The 17,908-nt window shown below is 51.2% G+C and overlaps 1 long non-coding RNA gene across 1 annotated transcript; it reads right to left on the bottom strand.

Annotated features, from left to right (window-relative positions):
- Positions 1-5,179: 5,179 nt before the first annotated feature.
- On the bottom strand, positions 5,180-17,061 carry LOC132686176 (uncharacterized). The gene is made up of 4 exons (XR_009613495.3): positions 16,636-17,061; positions 14,035-14,149; positions 12,006-12,243; positions 5,180-5,474 (listed from the first exon to the last, which is right to left on the bottom strand). It is a non-coding gene; the product is annotated as an uncharacterized LOC132686176 (long non-coding RNA).
- Between the last annotated feature and the right edge of the window lie 847 nt (positions 17,062-17,908).

The following is a 17,908-nucleotide window of genomic DNA, read 5'->3' as shown; positions in this document are numbered from 1 at the left end:
CTCTTCGCTGACAGCAGCAAGCCCCATGTGGGGCTCGATCTCCCAAACTCCCAAACTCCCAAACCGAGAGATCACGAGCTGAGTAGAAGTAGGACGCTCAACTGACTGAGCCCCCCGGGGTGCCCCTCTCTTTTCCTCTTCACATAGGACTACAGTTCTTACGAACCCACTTAACTTGAATTACCTCCTAAAGACCGTATCTCCAGATATAGTCACACTGCGAGTTAGGGCTTCAACATATACAAGGGGAAATGCTAGTGGGGACGCAATTCAGTCCATAGTGACATTAAAGGAGATTCAATAGCATATAGAACCCTTCAGCCCTGCCCCCCATGTCTCCCAACTGGCACCCTCCTGAGTCCAGGCACCCTGTTTGTTGTTTTGCTCTATGGACAATAGATTGTCTTTTTGGTCCGGTATCAACATTTACTCTTTTATAATCCCTTGTCTCTTATTGGTGCTGCTCTTCTGGGCTTGTGTTTTGGTGCCTACACTTGGAGTATATAGTACCTGGAGCTGTCTTTTAGGCTAAGAAGTAAAAAGGAAGTCCTCTGGTATTTGCCAAATTAAGTCAAGGGTATAGGAGTGGTCCTGCAAAAACAACTGAATTTCTCTCCGACTGAATTGTCCCATTCAGAGGAGACTGGAAGGGGGTAGTCTGTATCTTATTAGAATTATTTGCAGAAATAACCAGCTAAAGCTTGGGAAAGCACTTTGCAAGCTACACTTGCAAGCTAAAGATCTTGCAAGCTTGGGAAAGCACTTTGCATGAACCATGGCTTGTACACCGATTTATAGATGTCCCAATAACTAAAGCACTTGTTTGGCATATCCTATAGCTTATGAAGAATATCTAATACATTAACTCAACCCATCTTCACAACAACCATTTCACAGATGAGGAAACTTAGGCCTAACGGGTGCAGCAAATCTCATGCCTAGGTCCTCGGCTGTTCACTCCCAAACTCCACCATGCAATGTAATAGCCATACCACTTCAAAGAAAACACAGGGCTCTAAGGACCACAGTCTACCTCTTTAGCTCCTCTGCTAGGACCATAGATAGTCCAGACTCTAGATTTATTTGCTCCTTATGAATCTTTCCTTCTGGCTCTAAATTTTATGGAGTTTGGAGTAGAATATATGGAATGAGGTGACGTTCCTAGAGGAATGGACTTTACAAATGCAAAGTTATTATTTTATTTGTTTGATTTGAGACCAAATTTTAAGGAACCCTGAATACTTTCTTGGTGTATTTCCTTGAGATGCCCTGCCTACCTAGAACAACTGAATGAGGGGAGGCACGATCTGGTTTTAACCGGATCCATTCACTAAACCTTAATTTAGCTCAGAACCTTCTATGTGCCAGGGGTTCTACCCTGCAGGAGTTCACATTCCAAGGAAGCCAGGGGTAGACTCTGCCCCTTAAGGAAGACGGGATAAATGGAACTTTCTCTGGTCTGCCCCTTTCCTCCCGCCGCTGTTTGATCGGTCAGAAAGTCTCAATTCTGACCCAGTCACCCTGGAAGCTGAAGACACTCTTTCGGGATCTGCAACACTTCCTTCTCACCACACCGACAAACAAAATGCGCGAGGGTCCTGCACGGTCGAAACCTTGGGGTGGGGGGAGCGGTAATTCTAGCACTGAGCAACTGGCAGTTTCCCGCCCCCCCCCCCCCCCCCACGGGATGCAGTACATTTGGGGAGGGGGCTGTCTGGAAAGCACGACCCCGGCCCCCGACAGCGATTCCCATTTCGGCCCTTCCCCTCCAGCCGAGAGTCCTCTTGACCCACACTTCCCGGTTTCTCCGACCCCGGCCCTCGGGCACGAGAGGGCCTTATTTTCCGGCCCCCTCTTTAATCTGGCCGAGCAGGCCGAGGAACCTCCGCCAAGGTCTCCTTCCGTCCCAGGAAGACGGGCGGGGAGATCTGGGGAGGATTTCGAGGGGCCGGGAGGTCAGGCGGGGCCGAGGGAGGCTCCGGGGGAGACTGTACGGCCCGCACGGGCGCTCCGGCAGCCTCCGCCGCCGCGGAGCTTCCTCCCCTGCTCCCGCCTTTCCGGGCCGGGCCGCCCGAGAGGAGGAGAGGCTTCCTGCGTCGGTTCCCGCGGCGCCTGCGGCCGCGCCCCTCCCTCGCGAGAGCCGGCCGGGGCGGGGGCGGAGCGCGCGGCGCCACGGGCAGTGAGGGCGGAGGCGGGGCCGGGCTGCGTTTGGAGGGGCCTCCCGCGCGCCGCGGCCACCGTTGCCTGGGTTACCGGGGGGGGGGGGGCGCTCAGGTGGAGGGGAGGCCGCCGCTGCAGGGGCCGGCGGGGCTGCGCAGCGGGCGGGGCGGGCAGGGCCCCGGGAGGACGAACGGGCGGGGGCGGAGTCGCTGCCTCGTCGCCGCCTCGTCGCCATGGGAACGGCGCAGCTATTTCCAACCCCGGGTGGTGCCAGTGGCGCGGTGCCAGGGTGCGAGGGTATTGCAGGACAGCGGCAATCTGCTGCGGCCTGGGACCTAACAATGCACTCCTTCTGTAGCGCGGGGCCCGCAGGCAAGAGGCCCGGCTAATCGGAGGGCCCGGGCCGCCGCCACCCCCCCCCCCCATCCCCCCGCACGTCGCGCCTCCTCCCGGACCCTCCTCGGCTGGGAGCCTGGCTGCCTGAGGCGCTCCGGGCTGCACGTGCTGCCCCCGCCGCCGCCCTCGCTAGACGAAGCCGGGCGCTCCCTTCACTCGATGGACACTTTGATTTCTTTCCATTCTCGCCTTCATCTCTCACCCTTCCATCCCTCACAACTGCCTTCTGGAAAGCCTTCTCTCTTGTGCTCGCCACCTTAAGTTTGGCCCTCACTCCAAAGCTTTGCCCTAAACAACCGACTCTGTTTGACCTTGACCCTCTTCCACTATGTCATCAAATTTGGTAGCTTAATACATTTGTTAAAAGGGCGACTGACCCCACCCCCCCTCGTATTTTTCAGCTTCGCATTACCTTTTCTATTGTCCACTCCCCTTCCTATCAGAACCTACTTTCTGTCCTCAGCCTCTTCAAGATTTCCAGAAATTCTCTTGACATCTGCCCCTTTCCCAGTTTCTTTTCCACTTTTCTCACAGCAGAAGAGAGATTGCGAATGGCTACCTAGGTTGAGTCCCCTTTGTATTTCTCTGACACCACCCTTTTTTCTGTGACCCTGAAATCACATTATTTGGGTCCCGTGGGTGTGGCTGTAGTTGGGAGTGTGGGAGTTCTATTGCTACTGCCCTTAGCATCTTTGCTTGGAAGCTCAAGTAAAGGAAACTTCTGGGAACTGGCCAGAGACCCTTGAAATGCAACTTGAGTAAACATCTCAGTCCACCTATGCTTGGTCACTCTTTAGTTCATACACCATCTGCCTCTTCCCACCTCTGGACTCCCTTCACCCCTGTCCCTGCCCCCCTCGACATCACATTGTTCATCCCTTTGGCACCAGCCCTAGAAGAGGAAAGGGCAGGTCCTCCTCCCCAGGAAGGAAGGTGGGGCAGAGTAGCTCCAGCAGGAAGGGAAGGAAAAAGGAGGGAAGGAAGGAAGTGGCCAACAGAAGAAATGGAATCCGGTGGGAGGGCTTTGCATTGTTTTAACTTCTTTCCTTTTTAGCTCGGTGAAGCCATGCCCAAGGCCATCCCAGAGCCAAGGTTATGCTGCCATCTCTGAGAAACCGGCTGGGACTGCCTGCCTTAGCCTGGAGGGGACGGTCAGAGGATTTGGTGGACATATTTAAGAGAGGTGGGCAGAGTTCAATATGCTGCGGATACATTTTTAATGTATCCATTTTCTTTTGTCTTTTTGTTGTCCAACAAAGTCAGCTTTTATTTTTTTAATGTATTTTCGTAAAAAATGTATTTCCCAGGGTAAAACTATCCCGTAGGTAAGGAATATGTATCTAACACTTCAGGAGGAACTCGTAGGTGTGAATTTGCTCTTATAGTCTATAATACTTCATATTTATATAGGGCTTTATAGTTTGTAAAGATCTGCCACTTAACACTACCTCATCTCAACCATTATTACTATCCCTACTTGGTCCTTTTTATCATTAAAACTCAGTTGCTTCTTAGGAAAGAAATACTCATCAGTATTGCTCTCCATTTCCTCCACTCTTTTTCTGAGCTTGGCCCAAATCTTAGGCCCCAGGAACACAGGCAAGGTGCTTAGTTATAGACTGAAAGAGGTTTGTCCTGTGACTATTATTTGCATAGTGTGTCTTTGTATCCCCATTCACTTAATATCCAAATGCCTACAAAACTGCCAACCAGGTTTCTGGCTGTACATGTGGCATCTTGTTCTGGAAAAGCCTCAGAATGAAAAAAAAAATGGATTTGTGCTTTGGAAGAGCTTGTCTGAAACGTAGTCCAAAGTTAACCTGCTGTTTGTGTTCCCATTTTCTGGATTAGTTAACAGAGTCCTGAACACTGAGCAGGGGCCAGAGGGAGTGGGTTTTCATTTGCTCATTCTGGGGAAGCTTATCCTTGCCCTGTCTGTTAAGTGTGTCCTTCTAGTGGGAAAATGTTATCAACAGCACTCTGATGGCCCAGGTGAGGGTCAGGAAGGGGGCTCAAGAACTAGGATCCTTTCATGTTTCTTTTGGTTTTAAGCTGCTATCTCATTGGTGGAGGAAGATTCGAAGGAGTAGAGACCTGGCTCCATGGAGTTGGGACAAGTGTGGGCAGAGCTGTGGGGCTTGGCTTCCTTTCCTCCTGTCTTACTCATCTGGCGTTCTAGAGGGAATTTGCTACCACCATCAATTAGCAAACCAATCTGCAAGCCAATTTTCCTTGGGCACTTCACTGGGGGCACTGAGTTAGTGCCTCAGGGAACTTACACTCTCCCAGGAAATAAGCCCTACTAACAGTTTTGTGGTCATTGTGTGGAGGTGTATGGGATGCAGCAGTGGGGCGGGGAGATTTCTGGCAAATAGTAGAAAGGATTTTCTCATAACCAGAGACCTCAACTATGACGGGGCTGGGCTTCCTTAGGCAGTCATGGTCCTGGAGATGATCAAAGAGTCTAGGCTAGATGTCTGTCAGAAACCCTGTAGCACCTGCTCAGGGGGGTGGGGGGGTGGGGTGCTGGGGTGGGGGATGAACTAATGACTCCCATGGTCCCTTCTAACTCCAGGAGCTTGCAATTTTGGAATATACTAATAATCCTAGGCAGTGTTCAATGAATGAGTTCAAGCTTTATAGGGATTCTTTTCAATTATTTACGAGTGTGTACTTCGTACTGCTGCTCTGCTTGATGATGTGGGAGATTCAGAGATGTGAATGGTGGGGTTTAAAATCTTTGCAGAGGCCACCAACACTCAAAGCAAACCGAGGCTGGAAGAGGTCCAGGCCAGAGTGAGAGGTCCTGTCCCCCATTAGTTCTCAGTCAAAGCCTGGCGGTCAGCATCCTCTTACACCGTTGCCCTGTGGTCTGTTTCTTGCTGAAATGCTGGATTGAAAGATTTCCAGGGCTTGATCTGAAGGAGAGGGGCAGAAAAGAGAAACCTTATTAATCCAGAGAGAAGTGCTGAGGGAGTGGGGCAGTGTCTGTGAGGGTGAAAGCTGAGTGAGGATTGAGCCCGCCTGTCAGGATATGCTAGGCTGGGGACACGAATGAGAACCGGGAGGAAAATGAGGTGGAAATGAATGGGCCCCTGTAGGAGGAGGTAATGAGGTGAATCAGAAAAATCTGTCACTGAGATCCAAGAAGAGACTGGGAGGTTTAATCTCTCTTGGTCTTTTTAAAAGATGAGACGTGTCAGTTAGAGGGCCCAGGCCTTATAGAGACAGATCTGTTTTGTTGGCTCCCATCAGGAGCCTGAGGACGGAGCAGGTGGGGGCTTGCCATGGCTGTGGTGAAAGATGATATCCCAGCCCTTGGGCGGCCTGGAATCAGCTCTGGGGCCCATTCTTCTTTTCCCATCTTTGGCAAGAGGAGTTCTGCTAAGACCTAGGAGCTCCTTCCCTGGCTGTGGGGAGGGAGGCGGGGGGGGGGGGTGGGCTCAGTAGCATCCCCCCCCCACTCCCCGCCACAGAGTCTTTGCATCTGTAAGACTCTCAGGACCTCCAGCAGCAGGGTGGGGTGCAGGCGACACTGCTGGATGGTGAATGGAGGAAGGGAGGGGTCGCAAGGATTCTAATTTGCTTCTCTGTTCAAGAGAGCAACTCAGGAGTCCGTTTCATTAGAGTTCTTGGCATCCTTGGGGATGGCAAGCTCTGCCTTGTTGGCTTAGGTTTGTGTGAGCCCTGGAGAGCCTCCTCCTTCCACCCCCTTCTGAGCCGTGGACGTGTTCAGCATCTTGTGGCCAGAATGTCCTTCAGGGAGTCGTGTCCTGTAGCTGTGGAAGGACCTGACTTGCAGAGAGAGAGGAGGGGCACCCACTATCCCCTAACCGTGACTCCTCTTAGCCTGCATCTTTGGGTGGGACAAATACTCTCTGTGGGGATGATGAAGCCGTGGATCACCATCTGCTGTAAGGAATAGATGCAGGCACAGGAAAAGGCCACCCAGTGCAGACCAAGGGCCTGAAGGAGCAGGATCAGGGAGCAGGGGATTTTGCCGGGGGGGAGGGTCAAGTCAAAGGAGAAAAAAAGGAGAAAAATCCAAACACCAGGGCTAGGGTTAGGAGCTGGTTTTGCTGTCTTCACGCCGTCCCCTGTTGCTGAAGGACTCCGAGGCTGAGCCTGGGTCCTGTCAGAGCCTCTCTTGGATGGGAGGATGCTGGAATGGGATTTCATTTTTTCTGTCCTGAATTTGAGGACAGGAAGGCTGCTGCTGGGAGTTTCGCCCGTGTCTGCATTCGGATCATCACAGGGTTCTTTGCTTTGAAGAATGAACGGAAGCCAGGGGCTCAGTTTGACAAGGGCTCTGCAGGGGAGTTGCGGGATGCCACTGTGGGCTGCAGGAAGCTCTTCTCCTGCCCAGATGATGGATGTGATGGGCCTCTGCGAGGGATGCGGCCAGATGCTGGTTGCTTTTCTGGTTTTAGCTCTCAGTGGTGGGGTTCAGCTGCAAAGCCCCGGTAGGTATTTCACGCAAACCAAAGGAGAGCCAGAGGCACCTCATCTAAACTCACGGTCCTCAATGTCACAGTGTCCCTGAGCAACAGCCCTTGGAATTCTGCCCGCAAGAGGCAAGGCTGAGGAGGGGAGGGGCTGAGCTGGAAGCTGAAAGAGGTGGGGTAGAGGTGGACTCCGCAGCCTTCGAAGAACTTTGAGGCTGGGGCACTGGGCTGAATGATCGGGAGTGAGCCCACTGTGCCTCATCAAGTGTGGAGAGCTAAGCTGTTGCCATGTAACCCAGGCAGCTCAGATCCAGCCATTCTCGGGCCCTCCAAGGCCATTGTGGCCTGTCTCTTTGCTGACTGGTTTTTACCTCCAGTCTTGACTGAGATCTTCAAGAGCTAATTGGGCTTAGGGCACCAACAGAGGCTTGCCTTCACTTTCAGAATTAAATCCAAACACTTCAGTGGTAGGTACTCAAGTCTTTGTGGTCTGTTTCCTGCCTACCTTTAATCATTCACCATTTGACGCCATCCTGTACACAGCACCCTCCAGTCGCCCTCAGTGACTTGTGGTTTTCCAGAGCATGGCATACTCTCATTCCTCTCTGTCTTCACCTGGGCTGTTCTGTCTCCCTGGAATGCACCCGTCCCTTCCCCCACTCCAGAGAGGCCTTCAGAAGAACTTGTGTCTCATCTTTTCCAGAGGACCTTTCCTAATGTTCCCCCCCCCCCCCCCCGTCTGGAGTAAGATGCCCTTTCTCTGTGTTCTAGATGAGAGTATGCATACCCTAATCATAGAGGCTACCAAATTAGATGATGGTACTTTGCTCCTCTGACTCCCTGACAAGAAACCAATTTCTTCTGGGATTTCCCAGTGCTCAGCACAGTGCCTGATATACAATCAGCACTTGTTTATTTGTTTAGTTGCTAACCGTCTGTGTCCTCAGAATTTATGCCCCATAAGCACAAGGATCTTGCCTTTCTTGTTTCTGCCGAACCCCAGGGTCTGGCACATAGGGGGCCTGTAATAAATATTTGTTGAATGAAGAGTTGGAAGTCACGTACTGTGATTCACATTTTGGCTCTTCCCCTGGGTGCCCTGGTGACCCTGTGTAAGTTACTCATCATACGTAGGATGATGTGGTGCTGTGGTGGGGCTTGTCTCCAGAACCATCACCCTTAGGTACCGCTTCAAGCCTGTGCTGTGAAGAATCTACTTCCAGCCTCTGCTGCTGGGACTAGTTCTGTGCACGACTCCCAGGCTTGTGTATGTACAAGTATACAGAGGAGCTGGGGCCCCTGGCTGGCGCGGATGCTAGAGTGTGTGACCCTTGATTTCAGGTTTGTGAGTGTGGAGCCCGCTTAAAAAAGAGGATACAGAGGAGCTAATGTTGTGGGGCAACTCTCGGTCAACGGAGAACGGTGGACAATGGATAAATGTTCTCCCCCCACTTTTCCTCTTGAATGATGTTGAGATGTGTTTCCAAGTATTCTCAGATGGCCCCCATAGGACTGCCAACCAGCCAGCCCTTAGGAACAGCTTCTCCTGTATTGGCTCTCTCTCCTTCCCTGTTTCTGCCTTCTTGGGTCACATACCCAAATGTACTACTTGCATATAAGCCTTTGTCTCAGGCTCTGCCTTTTGTAATTAAAACAAGACAAAACAAAACAAAACAAAACAAAACAAAAACCACTTTTTTAAAGTAAAGTCTATCACCAACGTCAGACTAGAACTCATGACTCTGAGATCAAGGGTCTCACGCTCTACCGACTCAGCCAGCCAGGTGCCCTTCAGGCTTTGCTTTTGGGGAGACCTAGGTAAAGACAACTGGGTTCCACTCCTGGCTCTCCTACTCACCAGCTCTGTCTTTGGGTCAAACCATTTAACCTCTCTGGTTCTGTTGCCTCAGCTGGAAAATGAGTATCACAGAGCCTCATAAGTTCTGTGATATTTGATAACATAATATATGCAAGAGTGTCTGCTCCAGTGGCTTGTATATTAGGGACTCACTAAAGGTTTCTTTCTCTTCCTACCACCTGTCTTTGTACAAAGGCAGGTCTAGGAAGCTTGCTTGGCCTCCTGGTTGGTGAGGCCCTGTGAAAAATGTTGCTGAGTGTGATCTCCACTCTGGTGGGAGGGCCAGACCAGATAAGCAAAGGGTGACTAGGCCAGATGACTCAGGTGTTTGGCAACTGGGTCATTCTTTGGAGCATTATGTAAACATTGGTCAAGGGAGTCTTGCAACATGCCTGACAGGTGGGAGGTGGAAAGAGTCAAGGGTGTGGAGGCAGGGAGGTGGCCAAACATATTGCTCACGGGGCCAGGGGTGGCATGTCTGAGATGCTCCTCTGGTACAAGTATGAGGCCACATGTGCAGGGCCTCCTCATGGTGGGGCAGGGCAGGGTAGGGACTTCTCAAGTTCTCTTTCTGCCCTCACTTGCTTTCTTATCAACCCCATACTCTCTCCCAGATGGCATTCTTTTGCCTCAAAGAAGAATCTCGGTTTTTATGTTCCTGCCCCCCCCCCCCCCATTCTTCCCCTCCGAAATAACTTAAGTCCCAAAGCAATGAACGCTAATTTCTGGCCTACTGTTGGTGATGGGAGAGAGACCTGGGGGGAGACCTGGGGGAGGTAATCTGCCTGTCTCCCCCTTAGATTATACACTATATGCCTCCTCAGCCTATAGGTAAAGCAGGCTCTGGGCACAGTAGGCCCATTGGCTACTGGGAAGCTCTTTGGGAAATGACTCAGGAGGGCTGGGTCAGCTGTCTTGGCATTTAGTCACTACTTTGAGCTGTAAGGCCCCTGCTTCCCACCCTCTTTGGCATCTCGTGCTCTGAGAATCCACGCTTACCCATTTGCAGAGAGATTATCTTTCTCTCTTCTCCCAGGCTTCCTGACCCCAAGGGAGCAGGGGAGACAGGAGGTTGGGGCCAGGATGAATGTCTGAACTCCACCACAGAGGTGGCCCCTTCTCCCAGAGCCACCCTGCCCCCTTCCACCTCCCAAGGGGGTAGATTCCTGCCCTTTTAGAAATCTGGCAGACATCTGGCCTTGGCTGGGCCCTCTGAAGGAGCCCAGGAGGGGAGAGGGGCAGTCACCAGCAGATGACAGCAGTGGATGGGCTGGGCTGCCCCCGCCTTCTCCCTGTTCCTACCAGGCATCTCCCTCTTCAGCCATCCATCTGGGTCCTGTTCCCATCTGGCCAGTAAATCACCAGTCATTGCTCTCTGAGCTCCTCAGTGCACCCCGCCCTGAGGTCTCTATGCTGTGTGGATAGGTGCACTTAGACACCTGTGGCTTTGCACCCTTCCCCCCTGCCCCATGCTGCCTGTGAGGCACCAGGGGGTCAGAGCTCAGGGGACCTTCTCTGGAGCTAAGCAGCTGAGCATGCAGGAGAGAAGGGGGAGAGAAAGCAGTGAGAGAATCATCATCTGAGTTGCCAGGGCCTTTCATCTCAGGCTCCCATCCCAAATTGTTACATTCATCGGGGATGAGCATTTAAATAGTCACACATGGGAACACCACTTGCACATGCTGAATTTCAATGCAGGTGGCTGGTCCTCAGTCAGACTCCTTCCCAGTCCCCACCCTTCTTTCCATGCTCTCTGATCTTCCCTACACTCCAGACCCGTGTAGTTGACGGCAGATTGTATGGTCATGTCCTTTATCTCAGTGGTTCTTAAAGTGTGACTTCTGCGTCAGCAGCAGCAGAATCCCTTGGGAACTTGAAATGCAGATTCACAGGCTCACCCCGACCTACTGAATCAGAAACTCTCAGGATGGGGCTCAGCACTCTGTGCTTATCCAACCTCCCCGAGTGATTTTGATGCTTTCTGAAGTTTGAGAACCGCTGCCTTATCACAGTGTCTACAAGAGTCTGAGCAGAGAAACTCTTGTCCAGAGCAGGGAGGCCAACGCAGGGGCAGGTCACTGCCCTAACCAGCTGGGCTTCCTGGTAAGCATCCCACAGCTTGCAAAAGGTACCGGAGGCCACCACCCACTGACAGCAGCACCAGAGGCATCCAGCAGTGCTGAGCGGGCACTTCTCACTGCCGGTTCTCGGTTCTCATTTCTCAACGAGGAGTGGGAATCAGGTGGAAGTGCTCTTTTTCCGAGGGCTTGGAGAAGCGGGGAGAGAGGGAAAAATGGCTTCACCTCAAGAAGGAGGTTCAGGGAACCAGTGACTTGCATGAGGAAACATGTTAGCTCAGCATTAAAATGCCATGGCTGTTCCAGCTGTGTGGCCAGTCTTCTCTGGAAGGGGCCCCATGACAGTTTCATTTGGTTAGTTTGGTTATTTGGGTGACAATGCTAAGTTTTCGGAGCCATGGAGTACAATGGAAGGAGCACTGGATAGAGTCAGGAAACACAAGCACTTCTTCCCCCAACACATCTTTGTTGTGACTTAGGGCGACTCTTTCTGGCCTCAATTTCCCAATCTATACAATGAGAGTAACATCATCAACTTCATTTACCTGAAAATAATGCTTTGAGGATAGGATAAGGCCCGTATAAATGTTTTTATTTTTTTAAGTTCAAAGTGTTTGGTATCTAATCCTACAATGCTAGGTTTTTGTTTGCTTGTTTAAAATTTATGTTTCTGTGATCTGAACCCCAAGTGCAAACAGAATTGAGGGGCAGGTTGGAAAGAACAATTGCGTAGAAGTCTGGAAGTTTGGACTCCAGTTTCGATATTGCCACTAACCGGTTGGCAGTGTGATCATGGGACAGCCACTTTCCCTTTCTGGGCCTCAGTTTCCTCACCTATAAAATGGGAATATTAAATTAGGTTAGATTTAATGCCATGCCAGAATTTAACAGTCTAAGATTCCAGGACTTTGATTTGTTGGTCCTCATGGTCTTCCTTCCCAAGTAGGCTCTAGGATGTTCCGGTCTTTGCCTCATGGGGGAAAGAAATCAAAGGAAAGGGGTGGGACCCACCAGGATATGATTGCTAGAGCCAGGATGGACGACCAAGGGCATGGAGGGTGCACTCACACAGAAGGCAGACTTGGAGGTCCTTCTGGAAGGGTGACACGTCATTCTCAGAAAATTTGCTGCAAGTCAGGGTGGTTTTTTTCCCAGCAGTGAAGCTTAGGTTGGTGGATCATAAATAGGGGGGTGCCCAAGAGAGAAGCAAGTGGGCTGGCTGTACAGACCTCTGTACTGCTTCCTCGTTGGGATCATGACATTGGATGGAATTCTCTCTTACTCTTCCCCACCACAGGTAACAAAGCTGGAGAAGAGACAAGAAGCGTTAGGGAATAAGGGGTGGAGGGCAGGCTTCACATTCCCAACTGCACGTCTCTTCCTCATCCTTAGCTGGCCTTGAGTGGACCACTCAGAAAGGAGGGCAGACAGCAGGCCACCGGCTTCTGGAAGGAAAAAGAGAGCCCAGCATTCCCTTAACAAGACCAGCCTCCCTGGATCCCAAACATCATCTCTGGTTCTCTCAGCTCTGGACGCTCCCTGCCCCCACGCAGGTCAAGGGTGTGTGCCCAGAACCTCGCTCACATCCTTCCTCTGGCTTCTTTGGGGGCCACTCACAGCTTTGGGGAGCAGCTTAAGTGGTAGAACCGGTGTCAGAACACCCTGGGGCACTTTGAGGCTGTGGCTTCTACTCCTGGGAACAGCCTGAGGCTATTTCTACTCCCTTAGTCAGCACTGGGCGGGAAGGGTGAGGGCCTGGGAAAGGCCAGTGGTGTGAGCTTCTGTAGCAATTGCTCCTTGGTAAACACAGTAATAATCACAGGTCTGGGATTATGGTTGTTACCCCTGATAATTATCAGCTGCAGCACATTCCCTCCCCGAGGTGGGCCACACCGAGCTCATCACGGCACAGGGGGCTGTGGAGTCAGCTCCAGATTTCCCAGATCTCATTCTCCAGTTGCTAGGCAACTAGGAGTCTGTGCTGGAAGTGGGGGGTGGGGGGTGGGAGAGGATTTCATTTGGGAATATCTCCCCAGGCCTCCAAAACCTCTGCAATCTAAATGGACTGTTCTCCAAGTGGAGACCTTGGATCACTGACTGCTCAACCTGCGGGGTGGGGGGGGGGTGGGTGGGTGGTGGATCAGAGGCTGGTCCAAATGCAAAGATAGACGGGGCTGGTCACTGAATGAGGTTGCCCAGCCAGCCCTGGGGGACCACAGGGGAGGGGAGGCTAGTCTTGGAGCAGCCCTTTTGCTGAAACACCAGCAGCCCTTTTGCTGTTAATGGGCTCAGCATGTGTTATTGCCCTAGGTAGTTGGGGAATCAGCCCATAGTTGTCTGCTTTATACTGGCTACAGAGGGTACAGGGGTGACCCAGCAAGGAGAAGACACAGGGGAGGAGGGTGGGTTTGTGTTCATTGGCTTGTTTCTAGTGCCAAGCCCCCATGGGAGTGTCAGGTAGCAGGCCCTATGTCTTGTGCTCTACTCCAGTGGTGCTCCAAAGACCCGTGTTTGAGAACAGGGGGGATAAGCTCCCCAAAGCTGTGAGTGGCCCCCAAAGAAGCCAGAGGAAGGATGTGAGCGAGGTTCTGGGCACACACCCTTGACCTGCATGGGGGCAGGGAGCGTCCAGAGCTGAGAGAACCAGAGATGATGTTTGGGATCCAGGGAGGCTGGTCTTGTTAAAGGAATGCTGGGCTCTCCAAGAAAGTTCTTGGAGCTGCCTCAATTTCCTGCTCAAGGTGGTATCATTTGGTGGCTGGTGAACTGAATTTATCTACTGAAGGACCTAATGCAGTGTCGCAGGCATGACTTGGGAATCTACTCCAGAGCCCCTCAGCACCATAGGCTGGGGCAAGATGAAACAGTGGGAACTGTTGGCCCTGGACCCTGTTAACCTTGACTCTGCATGAATGACATTTTTCTGTTGAGTTTTGAGGAGCGCGTCTGCTCACTTTAAGCGGAAGACCCTGGCTCCGAAGCAGAAACCAAACACAAAGGGATTGAAATTCAAGAAACCTCCCTTGACCATGAACACAGGTGGACAGGATGCTTAGGTGCTAGGAGGAAATGGGGACCCGAGGGACCTAGTTCCTACCTTCAAGGAGCTCACAGTCCAGCCAGGGAGGTGTCACATGCACCTACTGCAGCTGGAGGTCATTTTTCTTCCTGGGAATGAGCCTCTTACAGCAGCCAGAGGTTGAGGCTTTGTCCTAAGGTGGAGGTAATAAAAACCTGTTTATCTTCCCACAGCAAGACTTGCCTCAGGGCCTGCGTGTCAGAAACCAGCACTCTGTTTGCCTGAGTCAGGCTGGAGAGTACCTCCTTTTCTCTGGAATCCCGTTGGGGCAGCGAGGCTGGGGAGGAGTGGGAAGACGCAAGGCATATCCCTCTTGTGGGTGGGAGCTGAGGAGGTGGGCATGAAGAGCTCCCAGTTCAGTGGCTGGTCGCCTGGCAACCTTGACCACAGTCCCTCCCCCTAGCCTAAGGTGCCCTGAAGAGACCATGATGAAAAGAACAAGTTGCCCACACATTCGTGGTGATGGTATTCCAACAAAGAAACATCGATGGTCATGATCACTTTCAGGTTCAATAAATATTCGTGAAATTCATGGCACTATGTGCCAGCTATGGGGCTGGGTGCTTTCCCATGGCTATCTTATTTAGTGTATATTCACTCAGTAATTCTATGAGGTATGTATCAGCCTCATTTGACAGATGAGGAACAGAGCCTTGAAGGCGAGGGAGTACATAGGATCTACTCACTGGCCTCAGCACTGAACCCTGTGCTGCTTGCAAGTGCTACCTTCAAGTATTTCAAACTATGTTATTTTATTTTATTTTATTTTATTTTATTTTATTTTATTTTATTTTATTTTTTTCATTATCATTTTGAAAATTTATTTATTTTGAGAGAGTGAGACAGAGAGAGAACAAGCAGGGGAGAGGCAGAGAGAGGGAGAGACAGAATCCCAATCAGGCTCTGTGCTGTCAGTGCAGAGCCCGACGAGGGGCTTGAACTCACAAACCATGAGATTGTGACCTGAGCCGAGATCAAGAGTTGGGCACTTAACTGACTGAGCCACCGAGGTGCCCTTTCAAGTTCATTTTATATAAAGCCAAGTTCACTATAATTGACTCCTTCTGGGTTCCCTGTGCAGATAAATGGCCATTGGTCTAGCCACCTGAAATGTGGAGTTATCTTAGATGCCTCCCTTTCTCTCATCCATACTTTGTATATTTGTTGTTCTTACCAACCAAATATCACTTGAATCCATTTCCTCTTTTCTTTTCTTTTTAAATTTTTTTTTAATGTTTATTTCTTTTTGAGACAGGGACAGAGCATGAATGGAGGAGGGTCAGAGAGAGAGGGAGACACAGAATCTGAAACAGGCTCCAGGCTCTGAGCGGTCAGCACAGAGCCTGACGCGGGGCTTGAACTCACGGACCACGAGATCATGACCTGAGCTGAAGTCGGACGCTTAACCGACTGAGCCACCCAGGTGCCCCCATTTCCTCTTTTCTATTCCTGACCATGGTATGGTCCTAATGCAGGCTCTAAGAATTGATCAGCCTGGTCACCACAGTGGCCTCGCCTGGAGCCTTCTCCACCATCTCCCACCCGACCTTTTGCTGGAGGGTGCCTCTCTTTGACCTCCAGGATAAACAAAAACCCATTATTTTGAATAAAAGGTCCTTTTGGGGGCACCTGGGTGGCTTAGTGGGTTGAGCGTCCGACTCTTGATTTCAGCTCAGGTCATGATCTCATGGTTCTTGGGTTCGGGCTCCGCAGTGGACTCTGCACTGACAGCATGGAGCCTGCTTGGGATTCTGTCTCCCTTGCTCTCTGCCCCTCCCCCACTCACTCTCTCCCTCAAAAGTAAATACATAAATAAACTTAAAAAAGACCCTTTTGTACTGGACCTTGATTATTTTTTTTAATTAATTTTTTTGAGAGACAGAGTGCGAGCAGGGGAGGGGCAGAGAGAGAGGGAGGCACAGAATCCGAAGCAGGCTCCAGGCTCTGAGCTGTCAGCACAGAGCCTGACGTGGGACTTGAGCTCACAAACCACGAGATCATGACCTGAGCTGAAGTTGGAAGCTTAACCAATGAGCCCCCCAGGTGCCCCTGGGCCTTGATTATTGTAGTTGCCACATCTCTTAACTCTTTACCCTTGCTGCTGGCCCCCAGGGTGCCACATGCTTCCCACCACAGATCTCACTCAAGCTGGTCTTTCGTGGACTGGCCTTCACCTCAGTCATCTCCATTCACCTTCCTGCTCGCATTTATGTCTTTCAACCTAACCCAGGCCTCCCCCCTTTTTGTTAGATTTCCGGACACCCCAGTTACGGGTAGTTACCCCTCCCTTGTGCCACCTGTCCCCAGAATGGAACTTGGGTCTGTGCTGAGCAGAAGTAGAATGATCTGGTGCTTGATGATTCTGATGATTATTGACAAACGGACAGCCTTAGAAAATCGTTTTTTTTTTTTTTAAGTGGGCAAGACACTGCAACATACGAATTACGAAAAGAAATTTTACGAAGCTATATGGAAAAATCATATAGTTCATTATTCAAGGGAAGAGAGTCAGCATTTGTTGAAGCCCACTGTGGACTGTGTCATAGCATGTCATCAACAATGCCAGGACTGGGGCACAAGAGATTCCAAACGGTACAACCATAGTCACTCAGCACTTACCTGCCACACTGGCGGTTCAAACCCAGACAAATTCTCTGCTATTTCGATGCCTCCTGTGTCCCCTCCATTTTGGAGGCAGGTTTTCCAGTGTGGGGATTCTCTTTGGGCCATTTTGGGGCCTCTCAGGACTTTACAAGGGAGGGAACAGGGGATAGGGGACCAGGGATGCGAGGATCAGCAGTGCCCAAAGTGCCGTAACTCAACCTCCTGGTCTTTTTTGTCTGTTTTCATTGCCCCTCACTGTGCCTCTCCTGAAGCACAAGCCCTACAGTGAGATCACTGTGACTCAGTATGCCAGCATCAGGCACATGGGGCCCATGCCTGGGTGCCCCGTAATCAGCATGGTGAGAAGCACAAACAGCTGGGCCCATGGTGGCCCCCATCCACCTGTGTCTCTCACCTTGGGTGGAATGCTTGGGTGCTCTGTATGGGATTGCTGCACGGATGAAGGAATGATTGAGTGGGTTCTAGAATACCGTGCTATGTTTTGTCAGGAAGGAGGAAAAGGGAGCACTTTGCTCTTTCTTGGGTGTGTGTCCCTCGGGTCAAGGGCATTTCTACCATAAGCCATCCAAGTGCTCCCTCCCCTCTACCCTTCGCCCTTCCTTCCCTCCTCACTTCTTTTTCGGTCTCATCACCCCACCTGGGTGATTAGCACAGGCTGCTGGGTCTCCTGTAGAATGAGTCATTCAACATTTATTCACCAAACATTTTTTGGGCTCCTTCCCTGTTCTCAGCAAAGCATGAGGCTCTACAGGAGGAAAATGGATGATGTGCCCTGGACTTTCTGGAGTTTATGCCCAGTGGAGAGCCAGACAGGTCAACAGGCAGTTACAATGAAGTTTGACTGGAGGTAAGAGCCATCAGGGACGTCCAAGAAGACTTGGATGGATGATGGGGCGCCTGGGTGGCTCAGTCGGTTAAGCGTCTGGCTTCGGCTCAGGTCATGATCTCACAGTTTGTGAGTTTGAGCCCCATGTTGGGCTCTGTGCTGACAGCTCAGAGCTTGGAGCCTGCTTCAGATTCTGTGTCTCCCTCTCTCTCTGCCACACCCCACTCATGTTCTGTCTGTCTGTCTCTCTCTCTCTCTCTCAAAAATAAATAAACATTAAAAAATTTTTGAAAAAAAAAGAGACTTGGATGGATGAGTTTCAGGGAGGGCTTCTTGGAGGAGGAGATGTTTGAACTGAGCCCTGACCACTTGCACAACTCTGAGAGTGAGAGCCTCCCTAAATGTTGTGCCCTGAACATCTACTTTGCTTTCCTTTAGTCC

The sequence above is a fragment of the Panthera onca genome, chromosome F1 (assembly GCF_046562875.1).
Source record: "Panthera onca isolate mPanOnc1 chromosome F1, mPanOnc1 haplotype 2, whole genome shotgun sequence".
NCBI lineage: Eukaryota > Metazoa > Chordata > Mammalia > Carnivora > Felidae > Panthera > Panthera onca.
This window is presented reverse-complemented; position numbering and strand designations above follow the sequence as displayed.